The sequence below is a fragment of the Callospermophilus lateralis genome, chromosome X, assembly GCF_048772815.1.
Source record: "Callospermophilus lateralis isolate mCalLat2 chromosome X, mCalLat2.hap1, whole genome shotgun sequence".
Classification (NCBI taxonomy): Eukaryota; Metazoa; Chordata; class Mammalia; order Rodentia; family Sciuridae; genus Callospermophilus; species Callospermophilus lateralis.
Window position 1 is genome coordinate 57,783,453 of NC_135325.1, and position 20,224 is coordinate 57,803,676.

Sequence of the window (20,224 nt, forward strand, 5' to 3'; positions counted from 1 at the left end):
CATCTGCCAAATATGGTTAGGTATCAATCCTTTAGGATTGACTCCAAGATTAACTTGTGGTAAAAAGGTCACACAATTTTGACATTGTTTTATTATTTGTCTAGCTTGTTCCTTAGTTATTTTAAAACGCTTTTGTAAAGTATTAGCATTGACATGGAACTTTTTATGAAAATTTATAGCTTCTTCTAGTGTAGAGAAAATATGTATGTCATGTGTAGTTTTATCTGCTAAATCATTGCCCAAACTAAGGGCTCCAGGCAATCCTGTATGTGCCCTGATATGTCCTATAAAGAATGGATCTTTTCTGTCCCAGATTAGACTTTGTATAGTGGAAAGCAAAAAGAAAATAGTAGAGGAAGGGGAAATCCTACCAGCATCTTCAAGGGATACTATAGCATTAACTATATACTGACTATCGGAAAATAAATTAAATACAGAATTTTTAAACATCACAAAAGCCTGTAATACTGCCTTAAGCTCTACCTTTTGAGCTGATTGTTTGGGTACTAAAAATGTAAAAGTTTGATCAGGTGTAACTATTGCTGCTGTACCATTATTTGATCCATCAGTGAATATATTTGGAGCATTCCCGATAGGTGTTTTTCTTGTCATTTTTGGAAAAATTACAGGATGCGATGACCAAAAAGACAATAAAGGATTAGATGGTAAGTGGTTATCAAATGAAACATTAGATTTGCACATGATTATTGCCCAAGTATTTAACTCATTAGCTAACTCATCAATTTGATTCATAGTATATGGAGTAATAATTTTATTGGGAGAAATTCCAAACACTCCCTTTGCTGCTTTTATTCCTTTGAGTATTAATTGTCCTACAGCCTCAGGATACCTAGTAAGAATAGTGTTAGGAGAATAAGATAAATGTATCCATAATAATGGGCCTTCTTGCCAAAATACTCCTGTAGGAATATTTTTTGTTGGTAGTACAATAAATAATAAAGGCAAACTTATATCAATTCTATCCAAATGCATATTTTCCATATATGTTTCAATGATTTTTAATGCCTTTCTTGCTTCAGGCGTTAACATTCGGGGTGAATTTGGATCTGATGGACCTTTTAGGATATCAAATAAAGGTCCCAACTCTCCTGTTGGTATACCTAGATAAGGCCTTATCCAATTTATGTCTCCTAATAACTTTTGAAAGTCATTAAGTGATTTGAGTTGATCTACTCGTATTTGAATTTTTGGTGGACGGACCATGGTTGAGGATAATAGAACTCCTAAATAATTAATTGGAAAATTTAATTGTACTTTATCTATTGCTATCTCTAGATTATAATTTTTTAATAAGTTTGTAAGTGTGGCATAACAGTCTAGCAATGTGTTTTTAGCTTTGTGTGCTAATAATACATCATCCATATAGTGAAATATTTGTAGTTCAGGATTTTTATTTCTAAGTGGCTGGATTACTTTGTTAACATAAATTTGACACATAGTTGGGCTGTTAGCCATCCCTTGAGGGAGTACTTTCCATTCATATCTCTGATCAGGACCTTCATGATTCAGTGCAGGGATAGTAAATGCAAAACGTGGACTATCCTCAGGATGAATTGGAATTGAAAAAAAACAATCTTTAATATCTATAACTAAAACATACCAAGTTTTTGGCAAAGCAGACAATTGAGGAATCCCCGATTGAGCAGGTCCCATAATAATCATCTCATTATTAATGGCTCTTAAATCTTGCAATAATCTCCATTTACCAGATTTCTTTTTGATGACAAAAATGGGAGTATTATGGGGAGATACAGAAGGTTGTATATGTCCTTCTGCTAATTGTTGTTTGACCAGATCATGGGCTGCTAGTATCTTTTCTTTAGTCAGGGGCCACTGAGGAACCCATACTGGTCTTTCTGATTTCCAAGTAATTTTTATTGTCTCAGTGGCCCTTTCTGAAAATCCAACCCATGTCTGTCTGTTCCTTGATCTATTTGTATTGGTGCTGCTATACCTTGTTCTTGTTTTCCTAATCTTTTTCCTTTCCTAAAACCTTGTCTAGTCATAATAGTGGGTGCATTTTGGTTGATGTTATTTGTTAATGTCAAACCTAATTGATCTAGGACATCTCGTCCCCATAAATTTATAGGAAGATAATCCAATACATATGGCTGTATAGTTCCTTCACATCCTTCAGGATCCTTCCAATCTAATACCATTGCACTTCTATGGGGATTAGTCGCCACTCCTAGGCCTCGAAGCGTTTGAGTGGCTTGTTGTAATGGCCAATGTTTTGGCCATTCTTGACGAGAGATGATGCTAAGGTCTGCACCTGTATCCAGTAGCCCATTAAATTCATGTCCTTGAATATTTAGTTTTAGCATGGGGCGAGAATCTAAATTTAAAGACAGCATAGCCCAATCTACACCTGTGGAGCCTAATCCCTTGGAACCTCTTTCTGTAGCACGACTGGAAAATTTATCATGTAGGCTTGGTATTATTAGTAACTGTGCTATTCTATCTCCTGGTGAAATTACTGATATACCATTTGGAGAACTGGCTATAATTTTTATTTCACCTTCATAATCGGGATCAATTACCCCAGGACTTATCATAAGTCCTTTTAGAGTAGAAGAGCTGCGTCCCAATAATAAGCCTACTGTTCCTTTGGGAAGAGGTCCTTTCACCCCTGTGGGAATGATTTGAACTCCCATCTCTGGAGTTAGTACTGATCTGGCGGAGGCGCAGATGTCCAACCCTGCGCTCCCTCTGGTTTGTCTGATGAGGGATCTGATGGACAATGTGTCCTGGGCACTACCCTGATGGGGTTGCTGGGTTCCTCCAGTGCTCCGTATATTTGTGGTTTTGGGCCCCGGAGCATTGGGCCCCCCTGTCCATTTTTTGGCAATGGAGCCCAGTACCTTTCTCCACGATATCGTGGATAAACACTTGGTCCTTGTTCGTTTTTTGATAATGGAGTACCCTCTATGGTGGTTTGAGAACGGCATTCATTAGCCCAATGTCTCCCTCTACGGCATAGTGGGCAAATACCCGGTATTCTACTCCTTTGATACCTAGTTTTGTTAAACCCTCCTCCTATGGGGCAATTCCTTTTAAAATGTCCTGTTTGTTCACAATTGTAGCATGTTCTTGGCCTGGAATCTAAAGCCTGTTTTACTGCAGCTGCCACAATTTGCCCTTGTTCATTAATGTCTCTGGCATCTAAAGCCTGTTTTACTGCAGCTGCCATGACTTGCTCTTGTTCATTAATGTCTCTACATAATTTAATATATGTGTTTAAATCTTCATGTTTCCATGGTCTAATGATATCTCTGCACCAACGATTCGCTTGGTCATAAGCCAGTTGTTTTATTAATGGCATTGCTTGTTCTGTATTCCCAAAAACTCTGGTGGCTGTTTGAATAAGCCTATCTACAAATTCAGCATAAGATTCATTAGTTCCTTGTATTATCTTAGATAATTGACCTTGTAAACCTCCATGTCCTTGTAAAGTCTTCCATGCCTTAACTGCATCTACAGCAATTTGTAAATATACACCAGGATCATATGCAATTTGTTGCTGCTGATCCTCATAAGGTCCCTTTCCTAACAACATATCTAGATTTCTCTGAGGATAACCAGCTGCTGCATTTCGCCTAGCCGTCTCCTTGCAAAATTCCTCATTGGCAACCTTCCATAACAGGTATTGTCCTCCATTTAGCACAGCTTTACACATATTAGCCCAATCTGCTGGCGTCATGTTCAAGTTGGTAATGGATTCGACCAAGCTTACAGTGAAGGGTGCTTGAGGACCATAGGTTATTACAGCCTCTTTTAGCTGCTTCACTGTTTTGAAATTTAAAGTATGGTAAATTCGCTGCCCTCCTACCTCAAATACAGGGCATGTTAATACTTGAGATCCTGTCTCAGGATCTGAACTATCCACTGCGGGGGTTGGGGGCCTCTCAGCATATGGACGTGGCCTTGTCAGTTGGACACTTACGCCCTCTGGTGATAGAAAGGTGTTAGTAGCAGTCTCCTGTAGAGGTGGTGCTGTTGGTTGGACACTTAAGCCCTCTGGTGATAGAAAGGTTTTAGTAGCAGTCTCCTTTTGTAACTTTCCCCCCGATGGCTTTTTCTGCTCTAAACTTTCTTTCTCTGTCTGATTAGTTCGAAAGACCTTCTCTTTTACTTGAATCTTTTCCTCTTTCTGACTAACTTGAGAGACCTCCTCATTTACTTGAATCAATATGTCTTCTCCTTCCTCTACCTTTGTCTGAATTGAAGGTTTTGGACTAAGAAAACCAGATACCAATGCCCACAATGCCAATGTGCCAGCTGGCAGAGTTCCTGGGCTGTTCTTTTCTATTCTTTTTAAATCTTCACCATGATGGTTCCATTGTGATATATTTAATAACTCCTCCTTAAAAAGCCATGGGCTACATTTTTGCATTGTATCAACGTATGCCCTGACTGCTCTTGATTTTACTGGGATGCCTTCTTCCTCTAACAATTTACTTAACACTCTTTCGGTTTGTTTTTTACTAATTTCTGATCCCATATTTCTACTATAATACAACCCAACAAGATGACGCCAAACAAAACCGAGACAGAATGAAATAAAAATGGAACCACACAAAATCATTATAACCTTTCTATCCTCCTTACATGTACATCCGTCCTTTCTCCCTATCTGTTCCTCAGACGTAAATAGTTTTTCCTCAGAAGTGAGCGGTTTTTCTTCCGTCTCACTCATCTCCAGGGACAGGCAACTTAAAACAAAAATGAAGCAAAACAAAAGAGGAATCTTAAAATGGCTCCCCATCCTCTCACCCTGCCCTCAGGGGCGAGCGGTTTACTTACCCTCAGTCGCTCCCCGTGCGAGCCACCCAATGCCGCAGTCTGGCTGTGCACAATTCAGGAGCCACTTGTCAAAAGAAACTAACTTTATTTTTAGAACCACACAAGATAAACAAAACAGCTCCTCAGGAAAAAACCCTCAGAGCCCAACTGCCACCACCGGCTTCCCACAAGCCACACACCCAACAACCTCTTCTTCCCACAATCCTCCTGCTCTTGAGGCCGATTGGCTGGGTCGCATGGGTGGAGCCAAAAAAGTCCCCCAATGAGCAGCTCCGTGGTCTGAAAGGGCAGGGAAACAGCCCAATGAGCATCACCACAGAGGAGCCAATCAGCTAGATGTTGCTGGGGCCGCTGTGAGCCAATCATCAGCTGGTAGTCTGAAAGGGCAGGGAAACAGCTCAATGAGCATCTCCACAGAGGAGCCAATCAGCTAGGTGTTGCTGGGGCCGCTGTGAGCCAATCATCAGCTGGCAGTCTGAAAGTTTGCTGGAGCCCCTTCGGCTGTGGCTCTCAACAGATGGGGAAACAAATTAGTTTTCTAATTGAGAATGTATTCTTGGTCTGTAAGAACAGAGTTCTGGAGTAAAGTAGCAGGTTCTCTTTTTAGTAGACGCCTCCTGTCTGCTGCTGGAACACATCAATTGTATCTTCATCCTCCATTTCCAACTGTGCAGGTGTGTCTGTTTCATTAATTGGCTGCCTGTCAAATCAGAATCTGATCTGCCTCATTGACAAACCCTGTCGTTCACAATATGCTTTCATTAGTTTACTAAGTGCTTAAACTGTACCACAGAATCATCCTGCCCCACCACCTTCAAGTTAATATGATCCTTGTTCTCAGTCTTGAGTCCGTCCTTGGGCTTTTCCTCGGCGATGGCGAGTGCCAGAGTCTCCTCAGCTGCGGCTTCACAAAAGAGGTACCAGATCCGCACCGAAGGAGCACACAGGCAGCTTGAGGAGCGGCATATATATATGGATTTAAACACTTTTCTGCCATGTACCTTCTGTGTGATCTTGAGATACCACCCTAACTCTTATGTTGCCTCCTCTCTAAAAAGCCGGGATAGTATTAGAACTTGTCATAGGTAGGTTGGACTGATGCATAGTAGGCATGCATTACATATTAACTTTTTACTTCCACTCTAACTTATGTTTAAAAACATAGTTACTGAAAGTATCAAATGGGGACAGGCTTGGGGGCATAGAGAATCTTGAGATCATAAAATCTGAGATCATACAGCACAGCAATGGATGGTATAATTCATGGAGTTTGAACCTGGGTTTTATCCTAACCAACCCTTTATTAACTCTACTTCCAAATAGAAATTTATACTGTTAGAATGTAAGGATGAGGGAATGACCCTGAAACATGCTTATTATATCACACCCAAGTGTGGTTTCAGAGCTGGGAAGATTAGGTTGGGAGTAAATGGACTGTTAGTAAGCAGTGTCTCTGGAAATGAGCTAGACATTTCCAAGGATTTTTTTTTTTTTTTTTTTTTTTTTATTAAAGGTAAACTTAAGGACCCGATCAGATACCAAGACAGTCAGGGAACAATGAAAAAAGTTGGATGGGTAGAAAATAGGATACTAAGGGCTAAGAGTAAATACTTTAATTTTGGTTTTCACTGTCTTCCCTTTTTCTATATAAGAAAAAAAGGTGAAAAAAAAAAATTTGAGAAGAATAAAATGAATCCAGTAACAATCTTTTGTATTTTCTCCTATTGTTTCAGAGACTCCATATTTATATTTAAGGCATTTTTATATGATTCTAATTTATCCATTCACTTAACATAGCTGAGTACCTACTCTTTGCCAGGACCCACACACAGTGCTGATGTAACAGAATTGACCAAGTGCTACCAAAGTCCTCAGAGTTAATTTACATTGCCTTGGAGGGGCAGAAAGATATAGAAACAAATGATAGAAATATAAAATGGTAAGTGCTATAATAAAGTGGTATATAAAGTAATGTGCTGCCTTACATAACAATCCATGTAAGTTTCTAATTTGCAATGTTTTGATGACAATATGCTGCACATATTTTTTTCTCCCTCTGTTGCTGTACACTATTGTTAGTTTTGATCATTTTCACTGGCTGCATAATATTCCATAAAGTTAATGTACTTAGCAAAAGCAATGGAAAACAACCTCAGTAACCAATGACAGGAGAGTTGTCTACTATCACAAATGTTGAAGAAGCTCAGTATGTGAAATTTATCACTGGAAAGGGAAGCTTGCCATTGTATTTCATACTTACTAGAAAACTTTGTCTAGTTTTAGATTCCACATTTAAAGTCAGAGTAAAGTGAGAGTGAAAGGTGTCCCGAGTAGAACCACAGAGGGCGTTGGAAAAAAATTTCAAAGAAAGATTAAAGGAGCTAAGATTGTTAAACTTAGAGAAGAATAGACCATAAGGCCATTGGAAATTATCTGCAGGGATTGGGATATATCTCAGTGGTAGAGTGTTTGTCTAGCATGTGTGAGGCCCTGGGTTCACATCCCTAGTTTTACAAAATAATTCTTCAAATGTATGATAAATTGTCCTTTGTTTCCAGAGACTGGAATGAAAGAAAATGGATTACTATTATTTTTCGGGGGATGCTGGGGGTTTAACTCAGGGGCACTTGATCACTAAGCCACATCCCCAAACCTATTTTTTTTTTTTTAAGAGACAGGGTCTCCCTGAGTTGCTTAGCACATTGTTTTTGCTGAGGCTGGCTTTGAACTCACAATTCCTCCTGTCTTAGCTTCCCAATCCCTTAGCTGGGATTATAGGCATGTGCCACTGCACCCGGATAGAAAATGAATTATTTTTAATATGAATAATTCAGTATAAATATAAAACAAAATTTCTTGAAATTTTAAACTTTTTAGAAATTTTAAAGTATTTTAAATGTTAAGCTACTAAACTTGATGAATGAGAGAGGCCTTAGAACATCTCTTGAGTTCTTTCACATGGGATGATTTCCCTTGACCTGGAAGAGTCTAAGAATGGACCCAAAATTATAGAGTGGCTGAGATGCCTTATTATCTAATATGATACTTAAAAATAATTAAAATATTTGAAGTTGTAGTCCTAGTTCACTTTATTTTTTTCTATTCTTACTGAGAACAGTTTTTTTTTTAAAAAATTGTAGTTGTAGATGAATAGCATGCGTTTATTTTGTTTATTTTTTAGGTAATGCTAAGGCTTGAACCCAGTGCCTCACCCATGCTAGGCAAGAGCTCTGCCACTGAGGTATAGCCCCAGCCCAAGAACAGTCTTTAATGTACAAAAAAAATGACTTTTAATTTGATAAAATATTGTGTCCTTCTCACCTTTTCCATTTATCTTCTTCAGCCAGTTAATCCCACCACCTTCAATTTTTCTCAGTTGGTCAATTTGCAGACAAGTTTTTCTTCAAGACAGCAGTTGATAGTGAAAAATATAAGGTAATTTGGTAAGAAGAGGCTGGCCAAGTAGCAACTGAACAAGTAGACTAGACAATTCAAATGCCTGACAGCTTGCTTCTGGAGCTGCCCAGTAGAGAATGGCTGCAGGAAATACTTTTATAACTTCAAAGTATTCTTACTCATTAAGCGTTTTTCCATGGTAGCTCAAAGTCTCAGCTTAGCTGCAGTTGAACTGGCAGCCTACTAGGAAGGGGGGACTGTTTTTGCAGGTGAGAATTTAATTTGAACTTTCAAGGAGAAGGCAAGCTTTGTCACTAAATTTCACCTAACTACCAGCCAGCTCTAATATTCCACAGTTATTAATTGTTTCAGGGATTATAATCAATACCATCAGTGAGGATAAAAGTCAGTCTCACTCCTTTCAGAATGGCAATCATCAAGAATACAGGCAACAATAAATGTTGGTGAGGATGTGGGGACAAAGGTACACTCATACTTTGCTGATGGGACTGCAAATTGTTACAATCACTATGGAGAGCAGTATGGAGATTCCTCAGAAAACTTGGAATAGAACCACCATTTGACCCAGCTATCCCACTCCTTTCTTTATACCCAAAGGACATAAAATCAGCATTCTACAGTAATGCAGCCATGTCAATGTTTATAGCAGCTCAATTCAATAGCTAAACTGTGGAACCAACCTAGGTGTCCTTCAATAGTTGAATGGATAAAGAAAATGTGGTGCATATATTCAATGGAATATTATTCAGCTTTAAAGAAGAATGAAATTTTGGCATTTTCCAGTAGATGGATGGAGTTGGAGAATATCATGCTAAGTGAAATAAGCCAATCCCAAAAAACCAAAGGCTGAATGTTTTCTCTAATATGTGAATGCTAATTCACAATAAGGTAGGGGTGGGAGGCACTTAGAAAAGAATAGAGTTACCTTGGATTAGGTAGAGCGAAGTGAAGGGAGGAGAGGGGAGGGGTTGTGGGGATAGGAAAGATAGTAGAAAGAAAGACGTTATTACTTTATGTATATATGTGACTGCATGACCAATATGATTCTATAACATGTATTCTCAGAAAAATGAGAAATTATATTTTGTATGATATATCAAAGTGTATAAATGAATTCTACTGTCATGTATAGTTAATTAAAACAAACACAAAAATTAAAAAGGTAAAAAAATATAAATATAGGGTAACTATATGATCTTGCAATTCCACTGCTAAGTATATAGCCAAAAGAATTTAAAACAGTTACTCAACAAGTACAATAATCTCACATTCATATCAGCACTTATTCACAAGAATAAGTAATATTCACATACTCATTAATGGATGAATGAATAAACAAATTGTGAACTGTATATACAACAGAGTATGATTGGGCCATAAAAATGAAGTATTGATACATATTATAACATAAATGAATCTCCAAAATATTGCTACATAATATAGTCAAATATAGAATGTCACATACCATATGATTCTATTCATATGAAATATCCCAAATAAATAAATCTGAAGAGACAGAACATATATTAGTGATTGCCAGAAGTGAAGTTGGGGAGGGAGGGTGAGGGATCGGTGATGGAGAGGAATGAGAAAATGCTTAATGGTAAGAATACTTTGAAGTAATGGAAGTAATTTAAAGTTAGATAGAGGTGGTGATTGCATAACATTGGGCATGTACTAAATGTCATTGAATCATTTACTTTAAAATGGTTAAATTTATGTTATGTGAATTTCACCTTAATAAATTATCTGTTAATGTAATACATATGATAATATCATAGGTGATGCCTTTTTTTAAAAAAGCCATTCTCCCTTCCTGTCAATACAGGAATTGAAAGACACCATGGCTAGAATTTTTTTCCCAAATCAAAAAATTCCTTATGCCACATCAAAGGCAGAATTTTATTCCAGTCTTTGAGCAAGTACTGGGATCTGTGAGATGATTTATCAGGGATTCATTTTTTTGTTTGTTTTTTGTTTTATTTCCTAGCAGCAAAAAGTAAGAATACTGTCCCCAATAAGAAGCCATAACCTAATTCACAGTGTTTTCACTTGAAAAAATTTATCAGTATCCATTTCATGTTATTTTCTGTATCTTGTTATACAAAGCCAAATTTTTGGACTGCATTCTTTTGTAGTTCTATGGTCACAGGTTTACATGGTGGTTCAGTTTTGAGTAGCATGAATCAATCTTTTAGTTAACATTGCCAAGAGTCCACTGTGAGCAAAACACTGAGTTGTAAGTTTATCTACAAGAAAGAATAGACATGGTGCAGTTTCATAATCTAAAGGGAAGGGAAAAATGAAAGTAGAAATAGCCAGAACAGATTTTTTTTTCCTGGAATATTGTTGGGATGGGAATAATTTCTGCAGCTTCAACTTTCACAAAATAGCTTTCTGGTTAATGAAAAACATTGTCCTTTACTTTTCTGTTTCCTGCTACCAGCTAATTATCCACAGGAAAAAGGACAGAACATCCATTAGAGAAAATTGAAGCACTCTCATCTAATTTGATAGTATAGGGAGGTCACTCCAGTGATTTCGGATTGGAATTTGTAAAGTGGAGTGTTTTGATGAGATGCTCTGTAAAATATTAGGCTCAAACTAGGTAGCTCAGGCTGAGTGGATAGAACTAGGACTCAGAACATTACCACAGGTTTTGAATAACTAGAAACACCAGAAACATAAATAAGCCCTAATTTCCATAGTAGTTAGGTTCTTTTCCTATAACTTAAGCATTTTTAAATCATCCAATAAAATTTGTCTATATTTTTTGTGTACAACATGCAGTTTTGAAATGCATATACATTGTGGAAAGACTAAATTAAGCTGATTAACATGTGTTACTACACATGCTTAGATTGTGTAGTGAGAATGCTTAAACACTACTCTTAGTAATTTTCAAGAATTGCTATTAACTATAGTCATCATGTTGTATAAGAGATCTCTTAAATTTATTCCTAACCGAATTTTTGTATTCTTTGATCAACATCTCAGTAAATTCTTTCCCCACCTGAACTCCCAACTCCTGATAGCTACCGTTCTACTCTCTATTTATGAGCTCAACTTTTTAAAATTCCACATATGTGTGAGATGATCTAGTAATCTTTCTGTGATTTATTCATTTCACTTAACATAATGTCCTTCAAGTTCATTCATGGGGTCACAAATAAAAGAATTTTATTCTTTTCAAGGTGGAATTGTATTCTGTCGTGTATCTATACCACATTTTCTTTACCCACTCAGCTTTTGATGGACATGAACGTTGATTCCATACCTTGAATACTGTGAATATGATGCAATGGACATAGTAATGCAGGCATCTCCACATCTTGATTTCATTCCTTTGGATTGGAACCCTGAAGTGGGATTGCTGTATCACATAGTAGTTGTATTTTTAATTTTTTGAGGAGCCTCCATACTATTTCCCATAATGGCTATCCTAATTTATTCTTACCAACAGTATGTGGGGGTTCTGTTTTCTCAACATCCTATCCAATGCTTGTTGCCTTTCACCTTTTTTGATAGGCATTCTAACAGGTCTGAGGTTATCATCTCCCTATGGTTTTAACATACATCTTCCTGATGGGTGACCTTGAGTGTTTTTTATATATTTGTTGCCCATTTGTGTGTTATATTTTCAGAAATGTCTATTCATGTCTTTTGCTCATTTTAATATTGATTTGTTTTCTTATTGTGGGATTAAGTTACTTAAAAACTTCCTTATATAATTTAGATATTAATCCTTTCTCAGATGTGTGATTTGCAAATATTGTCTTCCATTCAATAGGTTGTTTCATTACTTTGGTTGAAAATTTCCTGTGCTGTATGGAAACTGTTAAGTTTGATGTAGTCCCATTTGTCTATTTTTGCTTTGGTTGCCTGTGCTTTTGGGTTCATATTCAAAAGATCTTTGCCAAGAACAATGTCATTGAGCTTTCTCCCTATGTTTTCTTTCTCATGGTTTTACAGTTTCAGGTCTTATTGAAAGTCTTCAAAACATTTTTAATTTATTTTTGTATCTGACATGATATAAGGATCTAAGTTCATTCTTCTCCATGAAGATATCCAGTTTACCCAGTACTATTTATTGTCCTTTCTCTACTGTATATTCTTGGGAACTCTGTGCCAAATAATTGGGCCATAAATGCATTCTCTATTCTATTCCACTGGTCTATGCACAGCACATCACATAGGTTTACATGTACACACCCTATAGATCTTAAATGCTTTCACTACTCTGGAATAAGGGAAGGTAAACAAGGTTTACTTACCCTTTGGACAGCTGGACAGTCAAAGAAGGGAAGTAACTCTGTGTGTTATATATAGTAAACCAAGGATGATAGCTACAAATGGAATCTGTTTTCTGGTGTTATCCTTATCATACTTGATAATCCTGGCATCCAGATGAATTTAAAATTAGTCCATGGTCTTATCTCCATTGAACCTTAGATTTACTCTTATACTAACCTCTATGCTGCCTATCCCTCATTATCTCCCCAGCCAGGAAAACTCAGCATTAATTTGGTACCAGCCAGGATCACTCTCAGATCATTTGTAGTACTATTACAGGAGGTAGAAGTTGGGGGAATTTATAATTGTTCATGTTTTATAATCTTGACTTTAACTTTTGAGTCTTATAGTCATTAATTAATTGTTTCTAAATGGAAGCACCATTAGTATGTTGAATGGGGCAATTTTTTTTTTTTTATTGTATGGGTTGTTTTGTGCATCTCAGTATGTTTTGCATCCCTGGCCTCCTTTTACTAAATTCTAATAGCACTAATTTGTTATTGAGAAAATGCAAAATTCTCCCTCACTTTCAAACATTCCTCCTATACCCAGTTCATTAAGAAACACCAGTGGACACTGTACCAGTGACTTTCTTGGGGTATCACCAGGCAGCAACATTCTAAGGTGCTAAATTTTGTTGTGCTTTTCTTAAACCTCCAAACAAATAGGGCCTTTTTCTTTTTCCTTTGGTACTGGGGATTGAACTCAGGGCCATTCAACCACTGAGCCACATTCCCAGCCCTATTTTGTATTGTTATTTAGAGACAGGGTCTGACAGAGTTGCTTAGCACCTCGCCATTGCTGAGGCTGGTTTTGAACTCATGATTCTCCCGTCTCAGTGTCCTGAGCTACTAGGATGACAGGTGTGCACCACCACACCAGGCTCAGAATAGGGTCTTAAGGTTTTCCTTTGTGAGGCCAAATTTGATAATTAACCTACATAGTAACTCCTTATTTGCCAATACTGAATGAAAACTGAGAATCTCTTCATTTGTGGCTTATCATTGTGAAAAGTAGCCTATAAGTAGTTCACAGGAAGCACTGTGGTTTCATCTAAAGAACAGGGATTTAGTGATCAAACAGATCTATGTTCAAACTATACCCTGCTACTTATGAGCTATGTGATTTTGGCATAGTATTTAACCTCTCCAAGGCTAAATATTTAAATGGGAGTTCTACCTTGTTAAGTTGTTTTGAAGATTAGTTAATGTATGCATAGCATGAAGCATGTAGCAGGCTCTTTATAAATGTGATTTCCTTCTCTTTGATAATTCTGAGGAGTTGGGTTTGAAAAGGCAAGTAGTTAGAGCTTGAATTTCTTCCAGCTGGGCAATGACATTGGCAAAGTTTTATTGTGTGCATGCATGAATATGTAACAACAAATCCCATCATTATGTGCAACTGTAAGGCACCAATAAAATGTGGAAAGAAAAATAAGAATTACTCCCAGTTATGAAGAAAATTAAAACTGTTGAATTTTAGTTCTAGTTTACCTGGAGCTTCCTTAGAGAAGATTGATGCTCAGCTACTGCTTACAAACATGTTCCAAAATTGATTTTGACCTTCAGTGGCAGTATGGTTATTTCCAGTATTCAATTGGCAATTGTTGATGTCCTCTAGGAGGGAGTGATATCTTTGAGGTGGAAGTCTCAGGCTTCTTCACAAGCAAACAGCAACAACCATTTGGAAAGTTAAATTATACTGCACTCACCTATCCATTTGCTAAGTTTTTAGGGATTGGCTACCTTCACTTAGCATAATCTGCTCTAGTGCCATCCATTTCCCTGCAAATTCCATGATTTTGTCATTTTTTAGTGCAGAGTAATACTCCATTGTGTATAAATGCCACATTTTTTTTATCTATTCATTTATTGAAGGGCATCTGGGCTGGTTCCACAGTCTAGCTATTGTGAATTGTGCTGCTATGAACATCGATGTAGCAGTATCCCTATAGTATGCTCTTTTAAGGTCTTTAGGGAATAGTCCAAGAAGGGGAATAGCTGGGTCAAATGGTGGTTCCAGTCCCAGCTTTCCAAGTAATCTCCATACTGCTTTCCAAATTGGCCGCACCAATTTGCAGCCCCACCAGCAATGTACAAGTGTACCCTTTTCCCCACATCCTCGCCAGCACTTGTTGTTGTTTGACTTCATAATGGCTGCCAATCTTACTGGAGTGAGTTGGTATCTTAGGGTGGTTTTGATTTGCATTTCTCTGACTGCTAGAGATGGTGAGCATTTTTTCATGTACTTGTTGATTGATTGTATGTCCTCCTCTGAGAAGTGTCTGTTCAGGTCCTTGGCCCATTTGTTGATTGGGTTATTTGTTATCTTATTGTTTAATTTTTTGAGTTATTTGTATACTCTGGATTTTAGGGCTCTATCTGAAGTGTGAGGAGTAAAGATTTGTTCCCAGGATGTAGGCTCCCTATTTACCTCTCTTATTCTCTTGCTGAGAAAAAACATTTTAGTTTAAGTAAGTCCCATTTGTAAACTGGTTAATGCATCACAACCATTTGAGGTAGGTGCATTATTACTACTACTACTACTACTATTACTATTACTACTACTACTACTACTACATAGAGAAACATGCATACAGAGATTAAACAATTTGGCTCAGGCCATGTAGCTTGTGAGATGTAAAATGAAATTTTGGGGCCTTATAACCTGACTCCATAGTCGTTATCCTTAATCATTCCACATTACTCTCTCAATAGAGTTAGAAGTTGACTTCTTAATGAATTATCTATTTTAATTCTACTTTAGCCTGTTTTATAGCTGATAAACTCAAGCATTCTAGCTTTCAGTGCAGTGATTATTCACGGCACCAAGATAACTTCCTCCATTGGTCCTTCTGAATTCCTAGCTCTGAAATATAGATAGATAAAGATAGATGGATGAATGGTTGGATAAGTTACAAGATGCCAGAGTAGTCCTTGAACAATTTGCAGTCTACAGAATTGACTTTGAAATTCCTCCTTTTAAAAATATTTTTTTAGTTGTTGATAGACCTTTTATTTATTTATTTATTTATTTATTTATTTAATATGCAGTGCTGAGAATCAAATCTAGTGTCTCATGCATGCCAGGCAAGGGCACCACTGCTGAGCCCCAGCCCCAGCCCCAGCCCCAAAATTCCTGCTTTTAACCATTTGTCCAAACCTTCCCCAAAACCTTCTTACATAATTTCTTAAAAGAGGCTTTTTATGTACTGAACCTGAGTTACTCAGAGAAGCATTGGAAGATCTAATAAATTGAGGATTAAAATACACATTGAATTTGCTAAGTTTGTTAGGACATGAGAGATAGGGACCTGGATGAGAAAGTTAGAAATGATTTTACAAGGCAGGCATTGATATTCCTTATACCTGTAAGTATGAGGTAAGGCTGAAATAGGTTACTCTACATTATCCACTTACAACTATTTTCTAGTAGCTGTTTCCTACAAGTACATTTAAACAGACCTTTAGGAGATGAATCCTTTCAGTGGCTAAGAATGTGGAAGTATTTTGATCATTTTAACCACCATAAGTGGACAGGAACTCCAAAATTATCACATCTGATCTCTTCTACAGATGGGAGTAACTTATATAAACAGAGGGTAAGTAACTTTACCAAGGACACACATAAACTAATCTAAAGCAGCAACTCAACCAGATCCTGTCTTATGACCCATGTAGAAGTTTCTTTCTACTAATTCATGGCCTCCTTCAGTGTGGAGCAAAATCAGTGACACATGAGACAGGTGACTGTGAAGGGAAAACAATGGACTTTAGAATTCTTGGATTATCATAAAAATTCCTGAAAATGAAGATGGAAAAACAGTATCAAATTGCTTATACTTAAAATTTCTGCCATCTTTAGCTCTGAGAGCCTCCAAGTCAATCATTAATGTAGCAGAAAACATTGTCCCCCATGTGCTATAAGCATTTACTTCATTGTCTTCTTGGTATCCTTCTCCTGAGAGAGACCTGTTAAATGTTACATTTGCATATAATTTCACATTCATTTAATATCTTTTGAAATAAGGTTAATGTATATAGAAATTTCCTCCATCCCACACCCTGCATCTAGATTCTTAGTATTTGCCTGTAAAAGTTTTGTGCTGTTCAGCAGTCTCACATGTCCGAATAGCTGAAATTCCTAACTAACAGAATCTTTACTCTGGGGGAAAGGTTGTGTTTTCAGGAATACTTGTTAAAATACATAAACATTTGAGGTACAGTGATACCTTAATATCAGCCTTCCTGTCTTGGTAGAATGTGGTTCATCAATCAGCCAGTAAACCTTTAGGCAATGAGTTACAGAGCCACTTAGCCCCAGGGTAAGCCAGGCCTGGGTTGGAATCTCAGCTCTGCTCTCTGTGACTGTATAACATTAGAGATTTCATTTAACTTTGAGTCCTGGTTTTCTTTGCTGTCACACGTTACTGACCACATGACTACCTCATGTGGCTGTTGTGAAAACTAAAGGAAACACTTTAATGCATTTTAACATGAATCGCACTGGGAAACATTCAATCTCATCATGACAATTTGTTTGGGTAGTTAAACAGAAAAATAAATTGCTTGAGGTTGGTTCGAGTCAAAATACTTGGGTTCAAATCACAGCCTTAAAACACCTCAGACAGTTTAACCATTCAGTGCCTCAGTTTTCTTATCTATAAGCCAAGGATGAAGATGGAACCTATCTCATAGATCTGGTTTGCTTATCAAATGAGTAAATATATATAAAGTGTTTCAGACAATGCCTACCACATGTTAAGTGCTCTATGAAAGTGAGCTCATGATAGTATCAGTTTCTTTGAACTCTTTCCTCTTTACTTTCTTTCTTCCTAACTTCTCCTCCTCCTCACTCCAACAACCATCACTCCTAAAAGGATACTCTGGATATCATCTTACATATAACCCCACATTTATTTATTTATTATTTTTTGGTACCAGGGAGTGAACTCAGGGGTACTCTACCACTGAGCCATATCCCCAGTCCTATTTTGTATTTTATTTACAGACAGCATCTCCTTGAGTTGCTTAGTGCCTCACCATTGCTGAGGCTGGCTCTAAACTCACGATTCTCCTATCTCAGCCTCCAGAGCCGCTGGGATTACAGGCATGTGCCACTGTGCCTGGCTTAGTCCGACATTTAAATGACCTCCCATCATATAAAGCTCTGGCAGACAGCTACCTTGCTCTTAAATATCTCTAGAGAATATGCTGTAGCCATTCTGAACCAGCCTCACCAGTCCTGAACTCAAAAGAATTTCTCTGCAGATTCTGGCATTTCATAAAATAGGGAAAGTGGGAGACTCCCAATTAACAAGAGTATGCAGTAGGAAGAGCTTTTGATGTTATATGATCCTGAGTTCAAATTCTGCTTTGCAGTTACTAAATATATGATCCTCAGTGGGGTAATTCACTTTCTCTTCTAGGACCTCACCTTAGTCTATTAAAAATGAAGATTGTTATGAAATGAATTGTTGCATTCCCCTCAAATTGATATGTTGAAATACTATACTCCTATGTGATGGTATTAGGAGATGGAGGTTTGGGGAGGTAATTTAGGTCATGATGGTGGAGCTTCAGGAATTGGATTGGGCCCATTTAAAAGAGACCCAGAAAACTCTTCGCATCATGTAACGATATGATGGGAAATTGGCTATCTGAAATCCAGAAGAGTGCTGTCACCAGAGCCCAACCATGCTGGCATCTTGATCTCAGACTTCTAGCCTCTAGAATCATTAGAAATAATGCTTGTTACCTATAAGCTACCCAGTCTATTGTACTACATTATAACAACATGAATTAAGGGATAATAACAAATACGTGCCTCATAAGTTTGTGGTGGGAATTAATGAAATAACCCATGTAAATAACTCAGAAATATATGTAGCAGAATCTAAATAAATGATAGTATCTATTAATAATAACAATAAATACTTCTATATACTACTCCTATGCCAAGAATTACCATTCTTGCTCCTTGACATTTCCAGCCTGTTAAGGGTTGGATTATGCCCCAAATTCATATATTGAAGTTATATCCCCAGTATATCATAATGACTTCATTTAGAACTAAGGTTGTTGGAGGTATAGTTAAGACAAAGTCCTATTAGAGTAGGGTGGATCCCTATTGGTTTCTGTTTTATAAAGAGGGGGTATCTAAAAATAATAAACAAAAAATAATTTTGTCCTGCAAAAAAGAGGTATTTTCTCATGTTTATAGCAGCACAATTCAAATAGCCAAACTACACAACCAGCCTAAGTGTCCACCAACAGATGAATGGTTAAAGAAAATGTGATATATATACATAATGGAGTTTTATTCAGCCATAAAGAAAAAATGAAATTATAACATTTGCAGGAAATGGATGGAAATAGAGGTAATCATATTAAGTGAAATAAATCAACTCAGAAGGTTAAGGGTCCTGTGATTTCTCTCATATGTAACAACAAATCCCATCAACATATAAAAATATAATGCACCAATAAAAAGTGAGGAAAAAAATAAAATAAAAAAAATAAGGGGGGTATTTTCAGACAGACTTGCCATCAGGGAGGATTATAGCAGATGAAGATGAAGCAGAAAATTATAAACAAATAGATGCCAATGATAGTTTTCTATCATTGTGCAGAAGTTATGTCCTCAGAGCCCTTAGAAGAAAGAAATCCTATCAACAACTTGTTTCCATACTTCAAGCATCTAGAACTGTGAAAACAATAAATTTCTGCTGTTTAAGCCACTCAATCTGTGATACTTCACTATGGCAGCTGTAACTAATATACAATCCAACAATTTTCACCTGGTTTAGGAATCCTTACTATGTTCTGGGAATTCAGTTCTGTTTCCTCTGCTTCTGCCATCAATCTCAAAAATGCAGTAGCTGCTACAGCTGTTGGCATTCTGCTGACAGCTCCTTTGCAGATGCACTAGAATCTGACTTGGCACTACCCTGTCTTTGTCCATGTGCCTGTGTGATGCTAACTGTAGCAGAAACTTGTTGTGTCAGTAAAAGTGGGAATTGGATGAATTGAAGCCACCTGGGTATAGCTTCATTTCAGTTACACGTCACTATTTTTATCATCATTTTCTGCTTGGAGATGATCCCTTATCTAGGCAATTTCGATAACCCTTTTAGTTACACAAATTCTATTCTCTCACTCTCTCCCTACCCCCATACGTTATGGCTCCTGAATAGGAGCCAACTTTCTTGGCTCACTGACCTGGAAGCTGATATGTGGCCTTAGGGCTAGAGAAGGTCAGATCAACTGCTAGACCTGTAGCAAAGGCCTGTAGGATGATGTACTTTGGTTGATCTATCTTTGTTACCACTGTTTTCTCCAGAGGCTTAATCAAAATAATAATCACACACCACAGCAGGAAAGGAGGTCTGCAACCCATCAGATCCACTTGGCAAGTCATTTGCCATCCAGCTGAATTGCATTTTCTCACCTGCTGTGTGCAAACAGAACTCACTGTGTTAGCTAGAGGGAGAGGAAAGAGAAGTAAGGCCAAGGGGGTGGTAAGAAATGAAAGAGGAGGAGCAAGGGATGGAGAACTGGAAAGGGAAGGCTGAAATCGTAACTCTACATTATCCATTTATAAATGTATTCTAGTAGCTGTTTCCTACAAGTACATTTAAACAGACCTTTAGGAGATGAAGAAAGAGAAAGGGAAAATAAAATGGAAGGTT

At 37.4% G+C, this 20,224-nt stretch overlaps 1 protein-coding gene and 1 pseudogene across 3 annotated transcripts in view; one reads left to right on the forward strand and one right to left on the reverse strand.

Moving 5' to 3' along the window:
* Positions 1-20,224, forward strand: part of Arhgef9 (Cdc42 guanine nucleotide exchange factor 9) — a 349,964-nt gene that overhangs the window by 139,132 nt on the left and 190,608 nt on the right. The gene's annotated exons all lie outside the window — the stretch shown is intronic.
* Positions 5,428-20,224, reverse strand: part of LOC143639316 (small ubiquitin-related modifier 2 pseudogene) — a 52,046-nt pseudogene continuing 37,249 nt past the window's right edge.